General features: G+C 41.6%; 1 protein-coding gene across 3 annotated transcripts in view; it reads right to left on the bottom strand.

Moving 5' to 3' along the window:
• The window catches only part of APBB2 (amyloid beta precursor protein binding family B member 2), a 378415-nt gene that overhangs the window by 294436 nt on the left and 61532 nt on the right, over nt 1–22447 (bottom strand). For 2 of the 3 annotated variants that reach the window (XM_032852788.1, XM_032852795.1), the window contains exon 2: nt 6519–6676. The exons of the other annotated variant lie outside the window; for it this stretch is intronic. The gene's annotated coding sequence lies outside the window, so the exon portion shown is untranslated. The remainder of the gene's footprint in view (nt 1–6518; nt 6677–22447) is intronic. 3 annotated transcript variants of the gene reach the window in all.

Here is a 22447-nt window from a genome sequence, read left to right as displayed (position 1 = left end):
ATAACTCAATATGAAAATAAGCGAAGAATTTGAACGGCTAAAGAAGATACAGGGGTGTCTAAGAAGCTCACCGACTGTGGAACTAACTTGATAATAAGGAGGTAAGTTTCATAATTATCATCTTTTGTTCTTTTCAAAAGCTACATAATAGGATGATTTCATTAGTAACTCCAAAGCTCGTTACTTTGTACTCCTTGTATCAGAGCCAAGTTTTCAAATCCCTGTAAAATATAATGGTAATAACATCCAGACTGAACAAGAAATGAAACTATGTCTATTTCCAGATGACATAATCTGGTATATAGAAAATCCTAAGGAAATCGCAACACAATATAAAACTGTCAGTACTGATAAACAAGTTCAAGGCTTAAGGAAATAAGATCGATTTATAAAAATCAACTATTTCTATATTCTGGCAATGAACACTCTGAAAATGAAATTTTAAAAATGATTACATTTATGAAAGTAACAAAAAGAAAAAATACTTAGGAATAAATTTAATAGCAAAGTGCAAGATTTGTTGCCTAAAAACAACAAAACATTGTTGAAATTTTAAAAGATCTAGGGGCACCAGGGTGACTCAGTCGGATGAGTGTCTGACTCTTGGTTTTAGCTCAGGTCATGATCTTGGGGTCATGGGATCAAGCCCCACATCAGGCTCCCTGCTCAGTGGGGACTCTGCTTAGGATTATCTTGCTCCCTCTCCCTGGGCCCCTCCCCTTGTCTCTCTCTCCCTAAATAAATGAATCTTTAAAAAGAAAACGATCCAAATCAATGGAAACATATTCCATGTTAATGAATCAGAGCTCTTTTGTTTTTTCCAGTTTTTTTTTGAGAGAGTGCGTGTGCACACACGCGCACACACACACACACACACACACACACAGGCATGCAGTGGGGGGAGGGGCAGAGAGAGAATCTTAAACAGGCTACATGAAGGCCTCAATCTCACAACCTTGAAATCACAATCTGAGGCAGAATCAAGAGGTGACGCTTACTCCACTGAGCCACCCAGGCACCCTGGATCAGAACTCTTAATATTGGCAAAATGGCAATACTCCTCAAATTGATCTAGAGTTTCAACACAATCCCCATCAAAAGGCTGGTTCAACATTCAAAAGTCAATTAATAGGGGCACCTGGGTGGCTCAGTGGGTTAAAGCCTCTGCCTTCATTCAGCTCAGGTCATGATCCCAGGGTCCTGGGATCGAGCCCTGCATCGGGCTCTGCTCAGGTGGGGAGCCTGCTTCCTCCTCTCTCTTTGCCTGCCTCTCTGCCTACTTGTGATCTCAGTCTGTCAAAGAAATAAATAAATAAAATCTTTTTTAAAAAATCAATTAATATAACCCATCATATCAATAAGCTAAAAAAGAAAAAAATCATCTGATCCTATTAATAGATAGAGAAAAAGTATCTGATAAAAATCCAATACCCATTCACGAAAAAAACTCTCAGCAAACCAGGATTAGAGGGGGAAACTTCTTCAACTTAATAAAGAACATCTGCCAAAAAACTTATAGCTAATATTATACTTAAATGGTGAGAAACTAGATATTTTCTCATGAAGATCAAGAACAAAGCAAGATACTTCTCACCACTCCCATTCAACATCATACTAGAAGTCCTAGCTAGTGAGGTAAGACAAGAAAATAAAAGGAACAGGGGTGCCTGGGTGGCTCAGTTGTTAAGCACCTGCCCTCCACTCAGTTCATAATCCTGGGTTCCTGGGATCAAGGCCCACATCGGGCTCCCTGCTCGGCAGGAAGCCTGCTTCTCCCTCCTCGGCAGGAAGCCTGCTTCTCCCTCTCCCACTCCCCCTGCTTTTGTTCCCTCTCTTGTTGTGTCTCTCTCTGTCAAACAAATAAAATCCCTAAAAAAGAAAAAAGAAAAGAAAAGAAAAGAAAAAAGGAATAGATTGAGAAGGAAGAAATAAAACAGTCTTTGTGTTCACAAATGACACGAATGTCTATGCAGAAAATCCCAAAGAATCAGTAAAAATATTCCTGGATCAAATAAGCAATCAGAGCAAGTCTGCAGAATTCAGAGTTAATATGAAAAAGTCATTTGCTTTCTTACATACCATCAATAAACAACCGGTATTTGAAATATAATACTGTTAATTCCAGCATCAAAATAAATGAAATACTTAGATACATATCTAATACTTAGATATAAATACAAGATCTATATTACGAAAACCATAAAATTGATGAAAGAAATCAAGAAGTTCTAAATAAAGGGAATGATGCCACATTAATGGATTGGAAGCCTCAATACTATTAAGATATCAGTTCTTCTCAACCTGACCTAGAGAGTCAACACAATCTCAATCAAAATCTTGGCAAATTGCTTTGTGGATATTGATAAACTGATCTAAAGTTTATAAGGAGAAGCAAGTCCAGAATAGCCAATACGATACAGAGGGAGAAGAACAAAGTCAGAGGACTAACACTATCTGAATTGAAGATTTACTGTAAGCTGTAGTAATTGAGACAGTGTGGTACTGTTCAAAGCATAAACAAATAGATCAATGGAACATAACAGAGAGCCCAGAAATAGGCCCACGCAACCACAGTCAACTGATCTTTGACAAAGGAGCCAACGCATTTCAATAAAGAAAGGATTCTTTTCAACAAATGGTGCTAGAATAACTATAATTTCACATACAAACTATGAATCTAGACAAAGACCTCAACAGCTTTCACAAAAATTAATTCAAAACACCTGGGGACCATAGGGCTAAATGTAAAACATAAAATTATAAAACTCTAGAAGATAAGGAGAAAACCTGGATGACCTTGGGGTGGCAGTGACTTTTAGATACAATGACAACAATCCACGAAAGAACTAATAATTGATAAGTTGGACTTCATTAAAATTAAAAACTTCAGTTATGAGAAAGACATTGTCAAGAGAGTGAAAAAAGGGGGGCACCTGGGTGGCTCAGTGGGTTAAAGCCTCTGCCTTCAGCTCAGGTCATGATCTCAGGGTCCTGGGATGGAGCCCCATGTCGGGCTCTCTACTCAGTGGGGAGCCTGCTTCCTCCTCTCTCTCTGCCTGCCTCTCTGCCTACTTGTGGTCTGTCTGTCAAATAAATAAATAAAAATCTTAAAAAAAAAAAGAGAGAGAGAGTGAAAAAAAATAAGCCACAGAACAGGGAGAATATTTCCACAGAAGACTTATCTGATAAAGGACTGGTACCCAAAACATACAAAGAACTCTTAGCGCTCAACAATAAGAAAATGAACAATCTGACTTAAAAATGGGCAAAGATCTGAACAGGTACCTCACCGTACAAGATATATGGGTGGCAAACAAGCACATGTAAAGAGGCTGAATGTCATACATCATTAGGGAACTGCAAATAAAAATAACAATGAAATGCCACATACACCTATTAAAATGGTTAAAATCTAAAACACTGACAACATTAAACGCTGACAAAGATGTGGTGAAACAAAGTCTCATTCATTGCTGGTGGGAATGCAAAATAGTACAGTCACTTCAGAAGACAGTTTGGCAGTTTCTTACAAAATTAAACATACTTCTACCATACAATCCAGAAATCATGCTCCTTGGTATTTTCTCAAAGAAACTAAAAATTTATGTCCACATAAAAGCCACATGAATGTTCACAGCAGCTTTATTCACTACTGCCGAACTTTGGGGAGTACCCAAGATATCCTTCAATCCGTGAATGGATAAATGAACTGTGGCACGTCCAGACAATTGAATATTATTCAGCACTGAAGAGGAATGAGCTATCAAGCCACAAAAAACATGGAGGAATCTTAAAAGCTTATTTCTAAGTGAAAGAAGCCAGTCTGAAAAGGTTACATGATGTGTGACTCCAAACATGACATTCTGGAAAAGGCAAAATTACAGAGACACGAAAACGACCGATAGTTGCCAGGAATTCAGAGAGAAGGGAAGATGGAAGGACAGTCAGAACGTGAATTTTTAGGACACTGAAACCATCCCGTGTGACTCTATAATGATACATACATATCATTTATTTGTCAAAGCCCACATAATGTACAACACAAAGAGTGAACCCTAGTGTAAACCATGGACTTTAATTAATAATCATGTATCAATATTGGCTCATTCACGGTAACAAGTGTACGAAACTGATGCAAGATATTAATAGGGAAAACTCTTGAGTGGTAGTTGGGGTATGTGGGAACATTCTATACTCTCTGCTCAATTTTTCTGTAACCTAAAACTCCCTTCCCAAAATAAAATCTGTTAATTTGAAAAAGCAAGCAGGGGCACCTAGGCAGCTCAGGTGGTTAAGCATCCCACTCTTGATTTCTGCTCAGGTCATGATCTCAGGGTCGTGAGATAGAGCCCTATGCTGGGCTCCACGCAGGGCGTGGAGTCTAACTAAGATTCTCTCTCTCTCCCTCTATTTCTACTCCTCCCAGCCCACCCCCTTATCCCCGTGCACAATCTCCCTCTCTGTCTCTCTCTCAAAATCAAACAGACAAATAAATAACAAATATATATATATAATAAATATAAAATATATTTTTAAATAAATAAATAAATAATAAAAAATTAAAGTAAAAAAGCACGGTCAATTATTTAAAAAATGACATAATAAAGCCTAACATTAAGAAAAAGAAATAAATTTTAAAATTCACAATGTGCTTGGAATTCTTCTTGAGCAGAAAGCCAACTGAGGTTTTAGTGAGAAGAGCAGCCATTAGCCTACTCTGTTTAAATAAACTCTGGACAGCTTTCTGATAATCTCTCATTTGGCTGCTCCCAACACAATTGTGTTTACTGTAAACACCAGGATTCTACTACTAGTGGAACTCTGAAGTTATCTTCCTTATCTGCTATTTACTTTAACTGCAAGCTCTAGAAAGCCTCTCTTTCTTCCAGACTCAAAAAGCAAGTAACTGAACTAAATGTATTTCGTTAAATGTTCCCAAGGACTAAATTCTACTTCTCCCTTTGTTAAATAACAGCGCTCTGCCAGTCTCTCCAAAACCCAGCAGAATTCATAATTGTACCTCTACTCCCAGAGAACTTAGCTCTCACCGTTAGTGAAACATTTTTCACACTGTGTGTCAGAGTACGGATCTGGCCCATCCCCTCTGCTGGGAGCCCCTGAAGACAGGGAGCACCAATCATCTCCCCCCTCAGACCTCACACCTAGAAGGAGGCCTTCCCAACAGGACCTGTTTAGATCTAAGTGATGGGGATCTATTTCAAACGAACTCCCTAACCTGCCAGGAAAGTGAAGCCAGGGTTGCTGGCTTTAGGTGGTTGCTGCCTCTCGGGTCATGGGTGTCTGTGTGTGTGTGTGTGTGTGTGTGTGTGTGTGTGTGTGTCTCCCCTTTCCTTCATCTCACTTCCTGCATCTCCCTGCTCTAATCTTCTCTGTGTTAACTTTATTCTCAGAAAGGCTTTCCTTAAAGGATGGCAAAGCGGGGAAACTAGCCACTCCAGCTTAACAAACCTACAAAAAGGAAAATGGTCTTTTCAACAGGGTCAGTGAAAATACGGAGTCCTCCATAAACCCATCCTTGTGACCCTGACTAGCCACACTTATGTCACATGCCCCTGACAGAGCCAGTGAGGTCACCTCCTCTGACCATACAGGCTGACAACAAATGAAGGGTGACTAACTGCCGAGGGAAAATCTGAAAGGGGTAAAGGGATTGTGGGCGGGTGAAGTCAACAGACGGTCACTATTTGATGGGGTCTCAAGACTGCTGACGCGCTCCTGTCTGGTGAGTTTCATGGACTGTTCATGATGTCTAATGCTGAGTTACCCCCTGAATACCCAAGAGCTTGTGTTCTGTGCCTCTACTGTGGGGACAGCACATGTTCTCAGAAAGAATTATCCCCACCTTACTGCATCAGCTTATTCTGCTGGCCTACCGTCAGGCCATACTGCATTACTCTATAGTCCTATTATTTTCAGGACACTTCTTTTCTCCTGTGCTATGGGAGTATCTTCATGCCAAATGCACGCACTGCCAAAAATGAACATGTTGCTAGCTTTTGTCTAAGAGGAGATAAGAGTAAGTAAAAATCTTGCCAAGCAAACCAGGGCCGGAAGCGCCCCCACCAGAAATGGCAGGTCTCCGTGACTCCCAGCTTCCCAGTGTGAAGACACAAAGGAGGGCAAGTCTGAAGGCACCAGCGCGAGCCCATGCTTTCCTCAAGAAGAGGGTTTCTCTCCAAAGTCAAGCCAAGATCACCCCGGTTGTTTTGGGGCGCCTCTGGCTGGGGCCTCTTTCATACGCGGTGCTGAAGACTTGCTCTTCTCTGAAAGAGAAGAGGAAGACGGGCAAGAGGACAGGGCAGAGGACGAAGAAGAAAGACGACGATTCACCGCGCACGGAGATACGTCAGGATCTACCGGCCATGTCTGCAATGCTAGGACTCTCCAATAACTGGAAAGGACTATCTGGGGCTGTTCCAGAAACACGTTCTAGAATAAACCAAACAGCCTTTCCCTAGCTGACCCGATCCGCTTCATCCAGCCTCTCTGATACTAACCTGATTTGACTTAGTTAGCGTCTGTCTCCAGCTTTCACAGGAGCTTTCTTTTATGGATTTTCCATCCAGCAAATGTTTCTGTTCCACGGCTGGCCAGATCCGGCCACAGCAGCATGCTTGGCCACGGACCACAGCAGCTCACCCACAGCAGCTCCGACCTGCAGGGGAAAAGCCAGAGCCATTGGACGGATTCATCTTCACCAACTCTCTCTCTCTCTCTCTCTCATTCGTCTGTGTTTGGCAGGATAACCCCAAACGTTTTCCAACTGTTTAAAGTCATTAATGAACAGAGACAACAGCGTGTAAGGTGTCCGAAGGACAGGTCTGGGCTACCCTAAAGGACTGAGGCATTTAATCATTATTGAAAGGGTTCGGCCAAACGATTAGACTCTGTTTGTGGAAAATGCAAAAGCCAGATGTTTTAATTAACCACAGAAAACACAAGCTACAACTAAAATTTCATGAACACAGTGATCTGCCCTTTGGAAAACCACAGGAATGTTCTGGCAAGGCTCAGTCTGAATTCTTGGGACACAGAGGGCTAGAATCATTCCCCTTAGGAACTCGAACAGAAAATTAACTTGCTCAATATGTTTTAAAAAGTAAAATGAAACCCAGATTTAATCTCAATCAAATATAAAAACATTTCAGGACTTCAAAGAGCACCACCAAAAGACACATAAGGGAAGGTCATAAAGAATTCCAACATGGTTCGGGATTTAGAATGCATTTTCGATGCAAAGCCAATGGTGTAACAGAAAATTTTATAGGCTAAGTAATCCAAAAGGGGAAACTAATCATCTTTCATTTCCCAATGGAGAAAAATGACATATTAAACCAATATTCAACAAGTAAATTATAAATATTATCAAATGCATCATATATTTGGGCAAAAGGAATTTCTTAACCATCCTCCTTAGTGCCAAAGCTGTGGCCTAGCCCACGCCAGCAACCATGCTTCAGCTTGAGGAATGAAGGCGTCTAGAAAAACAGTGTTAAAATAACTTCTGCTCACTGATATTACAGCTAGCAATTCTGGTACAGAAAACCAAAGTGAGGAAACCTTAGAAAAGCAATCAGTGAACTATTAAAACAAATAAATTAAGAAGTCCTCATTTGTTCATTATACTATTCATTATGACAACATCTATATATGCTAACTATTGAAAGCCTGTTCAAGGGGAACAGGACAAATGTTATTTTCAGATACTAGGACTACAATTCTATTTCTGTAAGGCAAAACAGACCCTGTCACAAGAGTGCCAAGCATAATATTACATTAATCTCCACCTTCTCTTGAAAGCTCGGGCCCAAAAATCATCTCGAAAGGAGCACAGGAAAGTTATATATGTATGGTATGATCCCAATTTTGTTCTACAAACTAAGTATATAATTAAAGACACAAAAGTATGACGAAAGAACTATTTCTGGGTCATGGAATTAGAAGCTTATTTGTCTGTCCTTCTTGGTGTTTTCCAAATTTTCCATAACTCCTATGTATCACTTACAGAACCAGAATATTTTTCAATAAGATTTTTATTAAACATGATGGGGACACAAATCAGCAACTGGTGCCCATCTTATATTAGCCTGATCTGTGGGTTTCTTCTCATCTGAACAATAAGAGCTAATAAATTAAGAAGTCTTCATCTATCTGAGCTCAATAATTCCTAACTTAGAAATTCAAAACCCAAATGTCCAAATAACATTTCCAGGGCCAAAGAACACTAGTTTCCTAGAAGAAACATGTGTTTGTTTACTGCAAACTTGCCACAAAGAGACAAGAAGACCATAGTTATTTTCCTCCTTTAACTGATTGCATCCAAACCTCTCTATCACTGGCCATACCCTATTAATTTTTGCTTAACTAAAAAGAGCGCCTCCTGGTGTTACTTACTGTCTCACAGGAGCCCAGCCCTCGTGAACACTTGACCCACTCCATTTTTGACACTCTCGGCATCCCAGAAAACACAAAACACAGTGGTGGAATCGTAACACTAGAGGACGTGGCAAGCCATCATTCCTAGAACCCCAAAACTCCCTCAGATTACAAATGAAGACCCTGGATGCCCTGAGAGTCTCAATGGCTTTCCTGAGGCCACGCAGCAGGGACGAGAGGATCAGGGATCAAAGCTCAGATCACCCGCCTTCACTCTGACCCACTCCTCTTCCCATGGCAACGAGGCTCAGCAGGCATGCTTGGAAATACAAGTTGGTAGGGAACACGCACACGTTAAATTCATACCAGCAAAACCAGAAGAACAAGACAGACATTTGTTCCCCCAAAAATGAAATGCATGCAGGGGAAAAAATAAAAAATAAAAAAAACAAAGACTCAAGTGCAGGCTAAAAAAGATGTGGTGGCTGTGCCCGGAGCACGCTCAATTAGAGAAACAATGGTCGCACTGTGCTCAGGCAGCAGGTGTCCTGACCAGAAACTGCCGGTCACACTGAAAGCTTGCTGGTCCTACTACTTGCCCTGTGGACAACAGCGCATGCCCACAGCTCAAAGCAGGACAAAAGGTTTTCAACAAGATAACGCAATCCTTGCCCTGAGTCCACCTGCTAGAGGTAAGAACAATCCGTGCTCACCCCACCTGCTGGAAACAAGTGACGGATGGCATTGGGTCGCAGCCTCTTCTCGACCAAATGACCCAAATCGTAGTGGGGAGACATGAGTGGTTTCAAAAATTAAGTAAATAAGAGTTGCTGAGAAATAATCTAACATAATCCTAATACTTCCTGTCTTCTGTCTGATACAAACCTCAGAGAGGGAGCAAGATTTCCCTCTTTTCTCTGAAGTTATTTGAAACGCTGCTCTCCCCTACCTACGTCTTTCGTAACAGCCACCTGCAGTATCCCCGCCGCCCCAATCAGAAACCCAAGAGTCGCACACGATGTGGATAGTCTGAAAAGCCAGGGGAGAGAAGAGGACGGATGGCAAATGCTCTCTGGAAAGCCTGCACAGAGCGCCCTGCTTGATAGCCTGAACTACTGTGCAGCCGGACAACAAAGGCATGGGCTGTGAGGCTGCTAATAAAAAAAGCCCCGTCGAGGGAGAATGGGATCACGCTTTGTAAGAGCCAGAACAAACACGACAGCTCGTCTCGCCTCATTTGAGAAGCCAGGCACCCGGAGAAAAAAGAAAATACAGGGTTTTGTTTTGGTTTGGTTTTCTGGTTTTTCATCCACGCAAAACTGCTCCTCGAGTCCCTACCGTCCATTCCCATGGCTGTATCCTGGAGGAAACACAATACTGGCAATTTATTTATTCCCCTCGATGTCTCTGTTCTAATATTCAAGGTCAATGTCCACAGCGGGCAAAGGGAATTAGATTCGTGTTGCCGTGTCACAGTGAAATCAAAGCTTTGGGGTATTGTTTGAGTAACTCTCTAAAGTTATTTGTAAGGTAATGACGGTTACGTTCAGATGCAGTGGTCTGGGAGGACCAACTCTCACCCACTAATCCAATCAGATAGAATCTTGCTGGAGCTACCAAACGATCTTTCTCAACAGAAAAGAAACATAAATAAGAATTAGATCAGATTCATAGATTTTGAAATTCTTTCTTGGAACCTCGGCTGCGTGTTGCTCCGTCTTCAGCTCCATCTTCAGCTTTGCCTTTGGCAAAATGTGCACCCAGACGTTTGCCACAATTTGAGACTCTTCGGTGTTTGGCCGGCGTTGTATTTTTTCTATTCTAATATCACCGCGAAGGTTTCTCCTTCTTGAGCTTGAGTCCAGAAATACCAGCCAAGCCAATTCAACATTTCAGAAATTTCTATCTCAAAATGACCTGCAGGACTGGGCAAAAATACACTGGAGAACATTCCTCTCACCACCTTGGAAATTTTAAAGACTGATTTGAGAGAGAGAGAAAGAGGAACAGAGGGAGAGAGACAAGCAGAACCCACACTGAACTCAGAGCCCGATGCGAGGCTCGATCCCACGACCCCGAGATCACGACCTGAGTCAAAACCAAGAGTCGGGTGCTTAAGTGACTAAGCCACCCAGGAGCCACTGGAAATTTGACTTTAAAAACGTAGATTCACAGTATTAATAAATTTACACCTTAAAATGTTTGGGAGAAAAGAAGATTGCATTAAAATTTTTTGTTTTTTTCCCCCCAAAAGAATGTATCACAGGCACCCATCACAGGCAACTTAGAAGGATCTATTATGAATAATCCAACAGGCACCCAACAAAGATTGTCGCTGATGGGGAGGCCATTAGGTAATTTGGAAAGGTTTCATATGGTAACTTCCCCTGTCATGCTCTCAAGGACATAGGGTTTTCACTCCGGGAGCAAAGAGTGGGAAGTTATGCTTATTAAGTTTTAAAGGCTGTTCTGGAAAGAACAGGGGATGAAGAACTGAGCAGCTTAAGAGCTTGGGGCGCCTGGGTGGCTCAGTGGGTTAAAGCCTCTGCCTTCAAGCTCAGGTCATGATCTCAGGGTCCTGGGACTGAGCCCCACATCGGGCTCTCTACTCAGCGGGGAGCCTGCTTCCCCCTCTCCCTCTGTCTGCCTCTGCCTACTCTCTGTCAAATAAATAAATAAAATCTTTAAAAAAAAAAAAAAAAGAGCTTGTAGTCCTAGCTCTGCTACTTGGGACCTGTGGCTTTCTGGAATAACTAATTTATTCTCTTTAACCTTTGTTTCCTCATTTGTGAAACTGGGGTGGTACTCTCAGCCAAGTCCCTGGGACTGCCAACCGATAAAACCAAATAAGAAAACATTATAGAAATTTAACACTATATGTTCATTCAACGAATATTTACTAAGAAACTGCAATGCTGACAAATAAGGCACTGAGGACCCAACCATGGACAGGAGACCCAGACCCTTCCTACAAGGACTTTTAAACGAAGATTTTACTTACTTGAGAGAGAAAGAAAGCAGGGGGTAGAAGTAGAGGGAGAAGGACAAGCAGATTCCGAGCTGAGCTTGGAGCCCAACTGGGGGCTCGATCCCAGGACACTGAGATCGTGACCCGAGTCGAAGGCAGAGCTTAACCGACTGAGCCACCCGACCAGCGCCCCACCTTACATGGTTCTTGAGGAAGTTTCGCAGCACAAAGTGGTAGATGTCATTTTTAGTCTGGGTTGTCTAATTGGTTTTGTTTTTTTAAGATTTTTTATTTATTTATTTGACAGAGAGAGAGACACAGTGAGAGAGGGAGTGCAAGCATGGGGAGTAGGAGAGGGAGAAACAGGCTCCCCGTTGAGCAGAAAGCCAGATGTGGAGCTCGATCCCAGGACCCTGGGAGCATGACCTGAGCCAAAGGCAGCCGCTTAACCCACTGAGTCACCCAGGAGCCCTGGGCTGTCTAATCGTTGTTAGCCCATTCCTTTATATACTTTTCTTGAGCACTTGCTATGTGCCAGGCACTATCTAAGTGCTGGGAATTAAAGCACTGACCAAAATTTCCACCCTGATAAAGCTGACATTTCAGTCATTCCTCATTCGTATGAAATGTAAAATCTACGAACTAAATAGAGAAAGCACCCAGGCTGTTTCTGCAGCAACCCCTTGATTCCTTCTACCAAAAGACCTCCACACCAAAGTTAAAAGGAATATTCTAGCTGATCTAGATACAGTAAACATTTTACTTCTTAATTTCCAGACCACATTTTACAATATACCAAATAATCTACTGCCATTATATGAACTGCTCTACTTGGTGTGAGGGACTACAATCTGTGTGTGTTGGCCTGGAGTAATGCACTCTCTCCACACTGTCCCCGTCCTCCTCCTGCACATCCCCCCACCCCAGGAAAAAGAACAGTCACTGGAATCCATCCAGTAACAACCCTGGTTTTAACAAGGGGAATATCAGTTATTTTAGAAGCATTTCCTGGAGCAGTCATTTTTTTAAAGAATAAAAGAAGTGGAATTATTTATTTTAGAAACGAAACTGAAGTTCAATTTTAACATGCCAAATGTCTGCCTTAGCAAAGTTTCTTTTTTAAATCTGTTTCATTACAAAAATAAATAAAAAGGGCCTGAGAACTAGGCTGTCCAGGACACTGTCAACCCAACTGTCTAAAAATTCAGTATGGGACAAAGCAGAAGGGGACGATGAGAGAGGGGAAGACAGGTAAGAAGGGAGGCCATCAAGATCCACATATGGACCTGGATTTATAACCTGAAAGCTCACGTAATCGACAAACAGCAAGAGCCAATGTTCAAAATAAGGTTTAGCAAAGAAAAAAGCAAACATCCAAATAAAAATGACCAAAATGATACACAACTTCAGGGGAAGGCTTCTGAAACCTGGAGTTCTTACAAAAAAAAAAAAGCCCAAAGCCCAAGTACCCTGACATACATACCAGGTCTGGGGGAGTGTCTGGGAAATCTTTGGTTTTTTTAAATCTGTCCCTACATGATGGTAGATGCAGAGCCATGATTGGGAACCATTGGTTTTACTCTATTGCCTTATAGAAAAAAGTATGGGATTACTTTTTTTTTAAAGATTTTATTTATTTATTGCACAGAGAGAGAAAGAGAACGTGCATGTCGTGGGGAGGGGCAGAAGGAGAAGAGAATCTTTTTTTTTTTTTTTTAAAGATTTTATTTATTTATTTATTTGACAGAGAGAGATCACAAGCAGGCAGAGAGGCAGGCAGAGAGAGAGGAGGAAGCAGGCTCCCTAGAGAGCCCGATGCGGGGCTCGATCCCAGGACTTCGAGATCATGGCCTGAGCCGAAGGCAGCGGCTTAACCCACTGAGCCACCCAGGCGCCCCAGGAGAAGAGAATCTTAAGCAGATGCCACGGTGAGCACGGAGACCAATGCAGGGCTTGATCCCAGGATGCCGAGATCATGACCTGAGCTGAAATCAAGAATCCGGTGCTTAACCTACTGCACTACCAGGCATCCCTGAAATACTTTTATCATAATAATGGCTAACTGTCCTGCGAAGAGCTTTCCATGAATCCTCACGTTCATCCTGAAGTGGGAACTATTACTATATGCCTATTTTTAAACAGGGAAATTTGAGGCATAAAGAAGTTCAAGGAACTTGACTAATGTTACCCGGCTTTAAAATCAAAGGCCTGGGATTGTTCCCTCAGGTCGGCCCCATATTTTCTTAGCATCTGGTGAACACCAGCAGCCAAGTCTCTTTTCCGCTCTGTAGTCTTAGGACAGCCTATGGCTACCTCATCTGTAATGTAACATAGGCATTACAGTTTTTCACACAGAGCTTAAAACCCAAAATTCAGTCAAATTCTGCATTTAAGACACTGTTCTGGAAAACAGGTACGAAGTATGATCTGTTTAGAGCATTGGGAGGTATCTGGTCAGGTCTGCAGAGTTATCTTAATGACCTTCCAACCGGAGATTAGTAAAGGGTACACTTCTGATCTTAGGAAACGGATGCTCCTTCATCAACACGACAACATCTCACCTCCTCACCCTTATTCTCAGGTGGCCCCAAGTCTTCCCAGTTCTTCTTCACCTCTCTCAAGGCTCTTCTTCAGTCTCCTCCTGAGGCTCCCCTCTGCACGACCACTAGAATACCAACGGTGTTCACGAAGGCTTCATTCTGATTCTCCTCATACCTCATACAAATCTTTTGGTGACTTCAACCACATTGTCAGGCCCAGCTACAGGGTACTCTGATGACTCCCATATACCCATGCAGTACATCCCCCAGTCATTCATCAAACATTCATTGAGACGTACAGTAGGCCAAGTACACACCATGCTTTGTCTCCAGGCCAGACCTTTCCCTTGACCGCTCTATGCCCAACCTACATAGATCACCACACCTGGACGCCCAGGCCATAATATTCTAACCCCAAATGGCCACCAGCCTAAGAGGCACATTTCTTCACATGTTCACACAGGTAATATTGAGATGTGTCTTCTAAAAAAGGCATCTTGAAAAATTCTGGCAATAGGGGTAGGTGCCTGGCTAGCTCAGTCCGTGGAGCATGCAACTCTTGATCTCAGGGTGGTTAAGTGTAAGCCCCACCTTGGGTGTTAGAGATTGCTTAAAAATAAACTCTTAAAAAAAAAGTCGGGCAATGTTTTCCTTAAAATTTTTTACACATAGTATAATGGTGGCTCTTACAAACAATGGCATCTTAAAATGAACAGCAAAGATTATCTTAATGTATTTCCCTTCCATTGTTCTACAACAGTGCTGTTCACCAGAACTTTCTTCAATGATGGAACTGTTACTCAATACAATAGTAGCCTCTAGCCACATGTGCACTGAAATGCGGCTAGTATGACTGAGGACAATTTTCATTTTTCATTTTTAAATTAAAACTTCAAAAAACTTTAATTTTATTTAATTTTAATCTAAATGTTTATCAATTTATCACTCTTTTTTGCATCTCAGCTCTTTCTCCTAGAACCACTTTCTTCTTCCTGAAGTATATCCTTTTAGAAGTTTCTTTTTTTTTTTTTTTTAATTTTTATTTGTCAGAGAGAGAGAGACCACAAGTAGGCTGAGAGGCAGGCAGAGGCAGAGGGAGAAGCAGGTTCCCTGCCGAGCAAGGAGCCGGATGTGGGACTCGATTCCAGGGTGCTGGGATCATGACCTGAGCCGAAGGCAGCCGCTTAACCAACTGAGCCACCCAGGCGTCCCCTTTTAGAAGTTTCTTAATAAAGGTCTGCTGTGGCAAGTTTTAGGTTTTTGGAAAGTCTGTTTTGCCTTTTTCTTGAATGGCAGTTTTGCTGATATACAATCAGGAGTATTTTCTTTTATGTTGAGAAGTCAGTGTATCATTCCCTTGATGAACAATCAGCCTTTTCTTTTTGGGTATTCTTAAGATCATCTTTATTATTTTGGTGTATTGAAGTTTTCCTATACGTAGACATGGATTTCTTTTTATTTATCCTTATTAGGTTATGTTGTACTTCCCTTATCTGTCCATTAATTACTTGAATTTAAGGAACACTGGTCATTTATGTCCTTCATAAACCCTCTCTGGATGTTATACACCAGATCTTCAAATTACCAAATTATTTCTAATTACCAAATTTTTATTTCAACAGTTACAATTTTTTCCTTAAGTGTTGTTTTTGTTTGTTTATATTTTTCCAAATCTGCCTGGTCAATTTTCTTTTCAGCAACAACAAAAACACCTAGATTTATACTGCTCTTGTATACACTCTTCCCCCCACCTCCCCCCAATTTAATTGAGATATAATTGACATACAACACTGTATCAGTTTAAGGTGTTTAAGGTACAACATAATGATTTGATATTTATATATATTGCAAAATGATTACTAAAGTAAGTTTCATTAACATCAATCACCTCACAGAGTTACCAATTTTTTTCTTCTGGTATTTTTTTTTAATATTTCATTTATTTGGGGGCGCACACATGGAAGGGAAGGGGAAGGGCAGAGGAAGAAGCAGACTCCCCGCTGAGCAGGGAGCCAGATGTGGGGCTTGATTCCAGGACTCTGGGATCATGACCTAAACCTAAGGCAGAAGGCAGACACTTAACCGATTGAGCCACCCAGGTAACTCCTCAATGAGAACTTCTAAGATCTATTCTCTTAGCAACTTTCAAATATAAAAAAACAGTATTGTGAACTCTAGTCACCATGCTATGTATATATCCCAGAACTTATTTATAACTAGAAGTCTATACCTTGACCACCTCCCCCATTTCCTCCACCCCTCTCCTCTAGCAATCACCAATCTGTTCTCTGTTTCCATGAATTTGGGGTTTTTTAGTTCCACATATAAGGGAGAACATACAATATTTGTCTTTCTATGATTTCTTTCACTTAACATAAAGCCCTCATGGCCCATCCAAGAGGTCACAAATGACAACATTTCCTTCTTTTTATGGCTACATAATATCCCTGGTTAATTTTTATCTCATGATTTGTCATTATTCTATTTCTTAAAACATTTCAAACACTGTTATTTTATATTCTATATCATAATTTTAATATCTAAAGTTCTCAGGGTTCTAAATGTATTGGTATTTTTGTTTATTTCTGATGACTCTCACTCTTGGTGGTTTGTTTTCTAGAACTAGAGATGTTTTATTCTGAACTCATGTTCAGTTGATCTGAGGAGAACCCCAAGGTCCAAAGAAGGGATGCCTTCCTCCAGAAAGGAACTGCATTTGCTTCTGCCAAAAGCCAATCTGCACGACCTACCCGGGTCACCTTAGGTTTTCTCCTAGGTCCTGGTGGAATGCAAGCTGTTCCACCTTGCCACGCACCAAAGGCTTCGTCTCCAACCACAGTTGTGATGACAGCATTTGCCTCTGTGGCCACCTATCTTTTGTGGTTGTTTATACACAAAGCTCTCAGCTTGGGTTGAATTTTCCCTTTGGTGGTTGATCTAATTGAGGTAGGAGATTTTGGAAATGTCTTAACTTCTGGGAGCCCATAAGTATATTAAAAAAATATTTTAATCCAGGTAACAAGGGGGAAGTATGCTGGAGTATCCAAAACCACTATACAGCTGGAAACCTAAGTCCCCTACTACTGATCTTCCCCCTAAACCTACTTTTTGTCCTTTGTTCTACATTTTGCTCAATGGCACCATTCACGCTCATCCAAATCTGAAACCCAATATGGCAGGTACCAATGACCCCGCTCTTTCCTCCACTGTCCCATGCACAAATAGTTACCAAGTTCCAAATCTCACATGATCAAAAATGAGCTTGCATTTATCTTTCTGATTGGCATGGCATCTAGTAGTATAATTTTAATCATCAAACGACAAGTAAAAAAATAAATAAAACTAAATTAAAACCCAAATCATGCATTCCTGCCAAAAGATGGTGCTTTATGTGAAGGAAGCTTCGAACACAGGGAAGCGGAAGGAGAACTGAGTTTCATACAGATCCCAAAAGAACTAGAACTTTGGCATCAGAACCATAGTCACATTTCCAAGGGGAGGTTTAATTTTAGCCAAACAAAATTATCTGTCATGATAAATTAATGTTAATTTGCATTTTACTGGCTTTGTAGTTGTGCTTAAATTTACTCTATAAATTTGTCATTGTTTTATAGTTATAAGAGCTGAAGCGTAAGAAGTTTATACCTACTTTTATGTTCGAGAATATTTCAACTACTTCATAATAAGAATATTTATGTCAGTACTGGGGATTTGTGAGAAATTTTTTCCTGTAAATAAAGAGGTCCATAAATTATTGAAATTTAAGGACTGCTGGTCTTTATATTCTTGACACCTTTGATAGTCATCATTCTCTCCATAAATGAATACAGAAAAATGGAATACAACAGCACAATCAAGACATCATTTACTAAACTCCAATTTCTCCCCAATTCTCCAGCTGTTGGAATTAGCTTCAAACAGATGAATCTTTTAAGGCAGGAGGCTTTGTTTCTTTCTTCCAATAGTGGCAGTTTTTAGGATTTAAGACATATGCTCTCCCCAGGTCCTACAATCACCCGCTTCTACTCAAATCCATAAAATGGCACAAATGTACCTGGCAACAGCAAATGAAATGTGTCAAACAAACAATGGTCCTCACCTTAAGGAAGTCCACTTCCTGATTACGTTTCAATGACCGGGAATTTGGGTGAGCACAGCATTGTTGTTCTGAATGAGTACAAGAAATTCCAATCATTTCTTTTTAACTTCAGTTCTCTTATTCTGTATGGGCTGATGGGCTCTAGTTCCTTCAAACTTCATGTATTTCATTTTTTAAAAGTACCTCCCACCAAGATAAAATTTTCTCTTCAACAGACTGGCCTATGTGTCAACATCTTCTCTTTCTCCTCCTACAGAGTCCGACTCCAACAGAACCAGATGGGAAGTCACGGCATACCCGGGCCATCTGTTACTGGATAGAGAACACTGGGGCCCAGGATGTTGAAAAGGCTCTGATGGGCACAGCCCAGAATCTGGTTCGACCCAGTCTCGCCCACCCAGTCTGACTCTGTAACTCCTCTGACTCATTTGAAACCACAAGTAGTTGAACTAGGACTTCAATTTTATGACTTTGGTCATCATTAAACTTCTGTTGTTTTTAACAATCCAAAGAATTGGGTCGTTTGCTAATAATAGTAACTTGAGGATATCCACGGTATATGAAGAAACAACTTGAGTTTCAGTAAAAGAAAGTTTCTCAAATTCTGAAACCTCATTCCAGAAGTCTTTTTGGAATTGGTTTTTTTTTTAATTGTTTTCATCTTTGTTTTTTAATCAGAGCACATTTACTCTAGGAGAAAATGAGATTGCCTGATTATTCAAAGAGAGAAATAGAACATTTTACTGAGAATTTAAAAACAACACTGTGACTACATGTAACTCTAATTCAGTAGCTCTCACATTCAGATCTAGGTCGGGGCACAAGAATATGCATTTTTTAATTGAATTATAGTTAACACACAATGTTACCTTAGCTTCATGTGTACAACACAGTGATTGGACAGCTCTGTACTCCATGCTCTGCTCACCACAAATGTGGCTACCATCTGTCACCACACAACATTCTTACAACAACACTGACTGTATTCCCTATGCTGTGCCTTTTATCCCTGTCTTATTCATTCCATAACTGGAAGCCTATATTTCCCACCCCTTCACCATTTTGCTCATTCTCCCACGACCCCCTCCCCTCTGGGAACCTTCTGTTTGTTCTTTGTATTTTTGGGTCTGCTTCTGCTTTTTGTTTGTTTATTCATTTGTTTTGATTTTTAGATTCCACATACAAGTGAAATCATATGGTATTTGTCTTTCTCTGACTTAATCCACTTAGCATAACACCTTCTAGGTTCATCCATGTTGTTGCTAGAATATACATTTTCTTTGAAGAATTTATTTATTTATTTGGGGTGAGGGGCAGAGAGAGGGGGGAGAGAGAGAATCTTAAGCGGACTCCACACTGAACGCAGAGCCCTACTCAAGGCTGTCTCACAACACTGAGATCACAACCTGAGCCAAAATTGAGAGTCAGTCACTCAGCCGGCTGCAAGACTATACATTTTTAACAAGCACAAGTGATGATAATGCTGGTGGTCTGCAGGCCACTTGACGGGAAACACGGATCTATACAATTTAAGTTAATTTTGGTATTGCTACCTTATCAGGAAAGGAAGGTAAGGAAACGAAGGAGGAGAGAGTGGTAGAGTAAGAGAAAACCGGAAAGACACGGTATGCACACACACACACAGAGACGTGGTGTTACCTTTCAAGCACGTGGAAAAGTGGCTTTCATGGAATAACATTCCTAAACTCTGACCTAATAAATTATGCTGAGAGCTGCTGCAAAGAATTTTTAAAACCAACTCAGAGCAGAAATGGTGTTCTCACCGAACAAACAGGTGAAATCAAAGGCCAGTATGGCGTTTGGCAGATTGCAAGGCCCTCGTAAAACATTTGTTTAATTAAGAAGCAATGCTGGCTCTAGCTGGAAATCTCTTTAACCACAGAAGTGAAATCATAATTAATAGGATCACATCTTATTTTCCCCCTGTGTCTGTTTCCTCAGGGCATCTATAATGTCTGAATTGAAAATGGAATGGTAAGTATTATAATAACAACATTTGTTGGAAAGCTCATCCTAATATTTGTAGTTCATAAGTGGATGGATATGCCTTTATTCTTTTCAGATTTTTTCCAAAGAAATCTGAACTTTTTTTTTTAAGATTTTATTTATTTATTGAACAGAGAGAGAGAGAACACAAGCAGGCAGAGAAGCAGGCAGAGAGAGATGGGGAAGCAGGCTCCCTGCTGAGCAGAGAGCCCAATGTGGGGCCCGACCCCAGGACCCTGGGATCATGACCTAAGCCCAAGGCAGAGGCTCAACCCACGGAGCAACCCAGGCACCTCAAAATCTGAACTTTTAAAATTACATGTGTTATCCACTTTTAACCAAATAATCCTGGCAAGCAAAACCTTCTGCTGGAAAGGATAGTTGGGAAAAAAGAAGGTGAGGGGAACAGTTCATTAACTATCAGTTAACTAATTAACAGTTAATTAACAGTTAATTTTCCCTTCAATTAATTGAAGGGAAAGAAATCAAGAGTAAAGAAGTCAGGATTTAAATGTGGCTAAAAATGCAAGTTGCTACTTCAAGGTGCAGATATTATATATTTTTAATTTAATTTGATTTTTTTGTTTTTTTAATTAACATATAGTACACTATTTGTTTCAGGGGTACAGGTCTGTGATTCATGAGTCTTACACAATTCACAGTGCTCACCATAGCACATACCCTCCCCAATTCATTTTTAACTGATTTTATATCATTTTTTAACTGGGGGAAGTCCAACAGACTTGTTTAAAAGAAGATGATCAGAGCTCCTGAGTATCCAGGGGGCAGGGTCCCCCGAGCTCTACAGACCCACCACCAGCCCAGCTCGCTCGCTCACTCACTCATTCATTCATTCATTCAATCATTCATTCAGTCCTTTTTACTTCCTTCACTTCGGGACAACATTTAGCCGTGTTTATCTTATTTCTTACAGTCAAAAGAAAATCCTGATGTTAAATCAAGAAAGAAAACTTTGAGGCTGAGTGCGCCATCTTCTTTCACAGACGTGGGGATGAAGCATTGCAGAAAGTTCACAGGCTTGGGACCCTGGGAGAAACGGGTTCAAATCCTGACTGCATCACTTAGCTGTGTGACCCTGAGACTCATCATCTAACTTTCGGAGTTCGTTTCCTCCTCCATAAAATGGGAACCGTACCCTCTACCTTCGGGGTGGAGTGAGAATCGGGGACAAGGTGTCCTAAGGGATCTAGCCCAGAGCCCGGCACACAGCAAGTGACTGGCTGACTGTTACTTCGCACTGGCATCCTTTGCCCAAGGGCCCCACGATTTTCTGTCCGGGCAGGTGAGTCTAAAGCAAGTCTTCTGCAGGCGATTTGCACCCTGTTCCCGGCTGCAAAGATGCTCCCACATGAACCTGCTCCTCAAACAACCGTCCAACACCAGACCCTGGGGAACTGGGTTCTATTGTCTCGCAAGGACAGAGGAAAGGAAAGTCATTGTCCACAGGCTCTCGCAAAGGGACCTTCAATAAGCAATTATTCTATTGTTTTTGCTACCATAAAAGAAGCCAAAGAAGTGACTCCCAGATTGTCACTCGTAGAGCAAGCTGATCCCAAACACTTGACTAAGAAGGGGGATGGTGGAGGGTGTAGACAAGAGAGGCGGGGCTGTCGGTGGGCTCTACCCACCACGCCCACAGCAGCTCTGATGCAGGATTCCTCCGGAAATCGGGACCCCGCCAGGACATGCCAAGAAACAAGTCGGTGAAGAGGCTATGGGTTCTTACCAAACTTCACCAGCCCTTGGGTAACAGCTGCATGTTCCAAAGCCCTCTTCCACGGCAGTCCTATCTGTGATTGAGGGAGAGGAAGAACATGAGGGACAAGGCCACTGACTCCAGAGCCAGGCTGCCTGGGTTCAATACCGGGCTCTGTCCCAGCCTAGCTGTGTCACTTTGGCCAACTCAGGCCAAAGGTGCAAAAAGACAGTGCCTAACTCACAGGGCTGCAGCAAGAACGGAATGGTTTAACGCATGTAAAGCACCTACCTTAGCTATTGTCATTACTATGAAAGCACTGCCCCCCCCCCATTACCAAGGCCAAGAGTACACTCTCTTCTCAGAAAAGGACAGCTGTATTTCTTCAGAAATCTACACCCAACTCAAGTTCTCTAAATTGAATTGTATTTTAGATACATTCGAAGTCATTCTGGTTTGCCTACAGCGGTGGCTCTAAGCCAGGGTGGCAACTGGAGCACCTGGAAAGCTCATCCAGAAGGTGTGTGTCTGGGCAGTGGGTCTGGTTTGGAGCCCAGAACGTGTATTCTGACAAAGCAATGTTGCTCGAATGCCCACCTGGAGGTGAGAAACATTGGCTGAAAGCAAGTTCCAACTCTCCAAACCCAGCCTTTCTTGGCAGAGAGGTGGGAGAGTGGTTTTAGGGGGGTTCCAAGGGTGGTACTGCCTACAAAAATGTC

Source organism: Lontra canadensis, unplaced genomic scaffold, assembly GCF_010015895.1.
Source record: "Lontra canadensis isolate GAN:19392208 unplaced genomic scaffold, GSC_riverotter_1.0 scaffold1, whole genome shotgun sequence".
Taxonomy (NCBI): Eukaryota; Metazoa; Chordata; class Mammalia; order Carnivora; family Mustelidae; genus Lontra; species Lontra canadensis.
The sequence above is the reverse complement of the archived record's forward strand: the minus strand, read 5'-3'. Positions and strand labels throughout refer to the sequence as shown.